This window comes from Bolinopsis microptera, chromosome 2 (assembly GCF_026151205.1).
Source record: "Bolinopsis microptera isolate Bmic1 chromosome 2, MBARI_Bmic_1.0, whole genome shotgun sequence".
Classification (NCBI taxonomy): Eukaryota; Metazoa; Ctenophora; class Tentaculata; order Lobata; family Bolinopsidae; genus Bolinopsis; species Bolinopsis microptera.
In genome coordinates, this window is record NC_087073.1 from 5,407,415 (window position 1) to 5,414,597 (window position 7,183).

Below are 7,183 nucleotides of genomic sequence, written 5' to 3' on the forward strand. Positions count from 1 at the left end.
TCATATGCGTGGGCCATATATATAAGGTCACGATGATTCTACCGAAGCATCGAACAACATCAACATGTCTTTTACAATCATCTTCATTCCTGGACGCACTATTGGTTCAATAAACGTTATCCACGACGGATACCGCTACTGCCTGGATAATAAGCGCGACGACAAGACCTACCGGCGATGCACTGATAAGACAATGATCTTGAATTGAATATTGTGAGTGTAACTGTAATCTTTAATGAAATAATTTTGATTTAATATTTAACCCAAAATACTCATACACGACTATGGACTACACTCTTGTCATTAAAACTTAAAAACATTGTATTGCAATGTCAAATTGTTATTGAATGTGTTTTTGTAGCACTACAGTCCAGGTAGCGTACTGTAGTTCTAGTGCGACAGTGTCGGCCTTGAAAATTCTCTGTCGCACTACAGTACGTGTCGCACTACGATCCAGGTAGCGTACTCTAGTGAGACAGTGTCGATCTTGAAGGTTTCGCACTAGGGTATGTTTCGCACTACAGTACGGGAACCTTTCCTTTATTTACTTATTCAAATAGTCATATACCAAACCCTTCTCATATTGATTTATCACATCAGGCATATCAGTATCAGTATCAGATTCAATAGTCAAGAAATTAATGTTTCCGTTAAAAATTGGATCTTTAGATGCTAAAGGTAAGTATCATGAATTGAGCCAGGCTTGCTCAAGTATTCGTACTTTTGTATAACTAATACTATAGAGCAGGGATACTGGGACAATAAATGAGATAATCATTATCTTTATCCAGAATAAATACCATAGAATCCCGATGTTTTGATTTAAGAGTTCAGAATAACAATAGTTTCATTCGGAAATAGGTATGTAATTTCAAAACAAGAGCCAGAAAACATACATCAAATTCAAGTATCTCTGTAACTCATATTTTATGAAGCAGAACCAGTCTCACTCTCAATATGCAATAGTAATACCAAATACAACAACTAAACATGCAAATTTCTCTTTGATATCACGTACGAATATGATACATATTCATTGAAATATGTGTAATATGTATGCACTCATCTTCCTCACAACTGTAATTTTCCTATATTCAGTACTGCAACTTTAGTGTCTACACTCGATGTGTGAATGGAGATATGACGTCACTCCCACACAAGTGGTCAACAACTGCGACATGAGATGACTTTCCCGCTCCTAGCAGCCCCCATTTCTCCATATAATATTCCCGCGCTTCATAGCATAAATATAATTAGGTAATGCGATTACGGTTGAGTTTAGCCAGGTCTTGGCCCGGAGCCCGGTAGCTAACCCCCATCTGAGAGTGCGTTGCTCGGAAGCCGGTTTCAGTGGAGCACACTTGCTGCCTTCTCTGTAAGGCGCTAATGAGGGACCGGCGCGTGTCACATCACGCTCCAGCACAATCTCCAGTAGTAGCAATCTCACACAGGAGATCGGCAGTCAGTCGTTTTGTTTTGTAAATCAGTTGCTCTGGCAACGCTGGTAACCGGGATCTGACAGCACCTGTTTCGTCTCTAGCCGATATTATTAATAACCTGCAGGACATTTTAGTTTTATTACATTTTCTTGCACATTTAATCGAGTTTTGGATGTGAATATTATCACTAATGGGGATGTTATTATAACCACCGTTTACCTTGATCGAAACTCGAAACAAGGCCTTGCTAATGATGTCGAAAATCGTACAGCGACAACTCATTACTCATTATTTATTTAAGGTATAAATTGGATATTCATTGAATTAACATGCGGGGTACCGGTACGATATAACCAAAGGGTAAAAGCATGAAATCTCTTGCTCTTGTCTATTACTTGTGTAATAACTGTAGTATCACACACGTACAGGGCCTATTCAATTTTATGTCATCTAGACTGGGCTTTATTTTGGGAATTTATTTTTGGCAGGCCACCAAGAACAAGGAACTCAGCGGCATCTAATCATCTATAGAAATAGAATATGTTGACAGGCGCCAAGAAATAGCGCCACTTGCCCGGAAAAGGATGGCAAATCCTCCAAGTAAATTCCTTTAGAATCGCCAGCAAGTCAACACTTTTTGAAGATACCACTTCCCGCCAAATTTCGAAACAAAGTGTTGAAGTAAGCACTTGTCACTTACAGGCTGCAGATCCATACCTCCTTATGAATATTAGCGACATTCCTGCATATGTGAGCTATTTCTTTACCTGTACTTGCATTTTCTAAGAATAGTTGTTTTTCACAGTGTTTACTTTTGTCATCCTTGCCAGACAAACATTTGTCGATCTATTTGGATGTATTTCTGTAGAATAGCGAATATTCATTACAGGGGATTGATAATCGATTTATATATAGCACAGGCATTGGGCATGTTTTGTATAAGTTGAAACCACAAGAAGGAAGTAATCGACAGGTGTCACTTCAATTACATATATATTAGCCAGCCCTGTTGTCAACATACAGTTCATGAAATAAAATCCTTGTGAAATTTGTTGCCAGACGGTATATATTTTTGTATGCTATGCTATTCGGTAGGAGTTTTAAACATCCCTGTTCGTATTTTATGAGATCACATTATACTGTTTCCCGAGGAAATCTTGAAAGGGCCACATAACACATTATACTGTCAAATTTATGTAAGAAAACAGAGGAAAATATTCGCATATTATGCCATAATTAATTTGACAATTAAGAACAGGATATTGACAATGGACCCAAGTTCTCAAAAGTCCACTTGGTAACTTGGGGTCAATAGAAATTTGCAATATCCGCAGCATTACAACGTATGAAATACTGACGCGTTGTACACACGCTTTTCCTAATGTACAAAAAGCGCGGGAATGTTTTGGCGGGAATACCTAACACGTGTCATTGCGCTCTCCATCATGTTTATTTTGTCGTGATAATTGACGCGTGTAGCTCCATTGTTTGTTGGTAGCGACAAACTCGGTTACTTTCCTAAGCACCTCTTTGTTTTCGCATCAGAATGTTGCACCTGCTACTTAGCACTTGTGTAGGGTACCTGGATTTTAAATCTCACAGTTAAGCGGTCTGCAGGACGCTGATCAAAGGATCAAATTTCACGTTGCTGTGACCATTTATATTGCATTAAACGGTGATAAGTTTAGTCAGATATGTTTTGAAATTGCCATTTGTGAAAACCTTGAATAGTACAGGCTTGCGTATGTTAAGTTATTGCCGCTTTCAAAACATAACCCTTTATTTAAAAGCACGCCCTGTATTTGTATAGTATTGAGTCGATCCTTGTTGAAAAGTAGCTGACAGATTTCAGATAGAATTAAGAATTGCAATTCCTAACTTCCCTCAAAGGTTGCATGTCGTCGATGTTGCGTGACCGTGTTCTCAAAATCATATACGACTTTAAATACATTAATTTTGTGAACTGGAACATAGTAGCTTATTGAATGTCTTGAGGTAATCTGACGCCTGTTAACTTTTGGCGGGAAATTTAATGTGTGTATATTTGCCTCATTATACAACTTTAAATATATGTACAGTTTACAGTTGAAGTTATTTCTCTGAATTGTTGTATTCTATTTGCTTCTCTAACGACTTCCTTCTCTTTCTAGTTTAATGAGTACCTCCAATTTGCTATCACAAAACAAAGAAAACCGGCCCGGTCTGAAGAACAGATTTCTGCCAGTTTCCCCAGTCAGAGAACAAGTAAAGAAGTTTGGGACGACCATGCCAGACTCTTCTAAACCCAGAAACAGATTCAATGAGGTGGAACGCCTCATGGACCAGAACAAAGTTAGCAGAAACCTTTCAGACTACTGGTTCAAGAACAACGGTAACAAACCTTATAATAGTTACGTAAAGAAAGTGGTCAAAGAGCGGCTGAAGTACGATGAATGACAGACATCTTCCTAAGTAGACTATTAAAGTCTAGAACACTGAGATCAGAGATTGTATTAGGATGAAAGATGAGCTGGCCCAGCTCTTGAAGGAGAGATTTCGTTAATTGAGCTCGATTGAGACTCTCAAATGGCGTGGATGCAAAATATTTTTGCTTGCCAAACAATGCAATTTAATCTCTATTTTTCTAAAGAATGAATCTCGAAATTTTGATAAGTTTACTGAAACATTTGTATTAGACGGTTAATGAGTCTAATTTTGTTTTAAGAAACTGCCTTGACTCGATGATTCCTAGTTTTCTGGGGAGTGCGAGCGCGACAGTTTATATTAAACTCAGAAAATGTTTTCTGCGGCGGAAACACCATGAACCTAGCTTGCTTAAATTACCGGCCAACTTGTCTGAATCATCGTTTGATGATCATGAGTTTAAGATATTTTCTGAGTTAAGTGTAAGTTACAAGAGAAAGATTTATCATTATTTAAGTTTAAGATTTATATACCTTTGTGTCTGATTGATTTAGGATCTATAATTTTGCTTGTAACAAATTTGTTTTGTATGGCTATAATTTATTTATTATTCTGATTTTTGAGAATGAAAGTTTAAGGCCCATTTTCATTCGAGGATCAAGGATAAGCCTTTGTTGCTAAATGAAGCATCACCAAATCTATTATCTATTTCCAGAGGTTGCCAAAAAAAGTCTCGCTGATGTAGTTTTAATGATAAAGCAGTGGTGAATTCAGACTAGGGAAGCAGCACTGCAATTCAAATTATAAATTTGCTGCTAAGTCTTTTATCCCTTTCAGTGAATTCACCCCTGTTTTTATGAAAGTTTGAGATATCAGCGTGAGGGCTCACTTTTAGCGACATTATCTAAAGTATCTTATATGCTAATTTGGCTTTACATTTTTCAGAGAAGAATTAGTTGTCATTAAGATAAGTTTATGTTAATAGTTTCAGAACGTAAAGAGGGATAATAATTGGGTTACAGAAAGTTACAGTGTTAATTGTGTACCTGGACTTGGGCATTTGTTGAGGTAGAATTTTATTTTTCCGGAGACCCATTTCCTTGAATTTGTCCGATGTGTGACCGACAGAAATCTTAGCACCTTTTATGAAAAGAATTAGTCAAAATTTTGACTCATAACTCATTTACACCGAAATATGTGTCCATCCAGGTATTATAACAAATTATGTTAGCATTATTCAATATAATTCAATATTCATTTCACATTTCAATGGAACTGTATCATTTGTTCGAGTGAATTAAGAAGGATATTGACACTAGCTCTAATGAGAATATTTCCAGAAATTACTAGAATTATGAACTGTTATGAAACTACAGACCCAGTCTAATAAATTAAGAGGGACTTCTGAATTATCCTTGTTTCTTGGCTCCTGATCTACGAGTACGGTTCCTGTCTAAATGTTAGTGGCTTTCACTCCGTCCACAATATTCCGAATGGAGGAGATGTGTGACGGATAAATTGGGCTCATTTGACTGCAGCCAGACGGCTGTTCTTGTACCATTATACTTTAATTGATTTCCTAAAGCATCCTATGAAAAAGTTAGAGCGCTTTGATGACAAATCCCAGTAAAACCCCAGAAAATCTCCCGAAATAAGTGGAATGAAATATTCTTAATAACATTTTAGTGGGAGCTGCGGCTCGGCACAGTATCAATTACACGCCCTAAATTCCGGAGCTTCCCATCTACCAACTCGGTACCGGCTTGTGTACCGCACGCCCTGTCAGCTCGGCTTGGCTTGTCCTCAGTTTGGGCAGAATGTGACAGAGCCCTTGTCAGGGAACAGTAGACAGTCAATACATTCAGAGCTGCTTTAAGGTGACCTAGTTCTGGGTGTGTTCCCAATTTCCATCATCCTGTCAAAGCCTGGCTAAATCCAGGCTGGCACTGAACAAACCTCACTTTCTTGAGGATGCAACAGAAATTACAGTGCTTCTCCACGTTAAATTTGATAATCCCAAGTAGCAATTTTGCCAGTTAATGTTTAAAGAGTTTGATTATGAAAATTGAATTAGAGAGTTACAGTTGTATTCGTTTGAGGAGAGAGAGCGAGGAATATTGACTTCTTTACCAGGAAGTCCTTTGTTAAAGGCCCTTGCCAAAATAATTCAATGAATATCAGGACAATGCCACATCAGTGACCAGGCTAGTCGAACTTTACATTTTACCGCAGAGTAAGTCCTGGACCGGAAACCAGGAAACATGAATGGTAGGAACAATGAACTACTCGTTTCGAACCAGGAACCTGACATGATGACTTGAAAGTTCCAAATATCAGGACTGTTTTTGGGTATAATGATCACGATTCTCGGCCTCTACTAGACGCTATTCACACTTGTAGCGCAATTAATTAATTTTGATTATCAGTTCGTTTCAAATAACTGATCAGATTGGAGCCCTTAAGGTAGTTTTGATGTGTAACGTTCACTTAGCACCTATTTAGCACTTGAACATCAGGTTCAGAAATGGGGAGCCCAGGCTAATTGACAAAGAGCATTACCTTTATTTAGTTTATTTGTGCCTTGAATGACATTGACACGGTGTACACTGAACAGACTACATCAGTCTGGGTCATAAAATAATAATTACTCTGGTTTAAATACAATTATTAGATAATCAACGTTACGTCTTTCAGGACTTACCGTCTGTTTTGCACCCAGTAGAATTGTAATTATGGTGACTGAGCTGGGGTCATGGTTACTCTCTTGCACGCCTGAGCCGTGTAAAATAACTGCAATCAGGTGATTTGATTCACATCAAATCATAGTGACAATGTTTTGACAAAAGGTAAACATGGGGATTGTAGCTTGTATCCGGTTTCGGGGCTGGTCACCAGGCTATTATTATGATAGCCCGGCTACTTCCTCCGTACAAACACAGCACCTCGCACATAAACATATATTAGTCCTTATTTCCGGGAAAAACATGAGCAAGGGTGATTTTTGCAATAATTGCCATGATGGGGCAGTTAGCGTCAAGATGGCAGTACTTGATCCGGAGTTGCACTCCTGGAACAGTACAGAACCCGCTCCTGGACCGGGTCAGGAGCTGGCCCTCAGACTCGGTGTTATTCGGGTACCCTTGTGAGACCAGTCCTGCACCAGGTACCAACCCTGACCCGCCAGGATACCCAACCTTCCCTGGCACCAACCACAGCTCCTGACAAATTGGGAGGTGCAGTGTGCTGTTGTGACGTAACCGTGACATAAACTCAGAGTTCTTGACAAGAGAGCTTGAGAAGCCGGCAGTTCCTCACCCATGTCACGAGCCAGCGTTATTCGA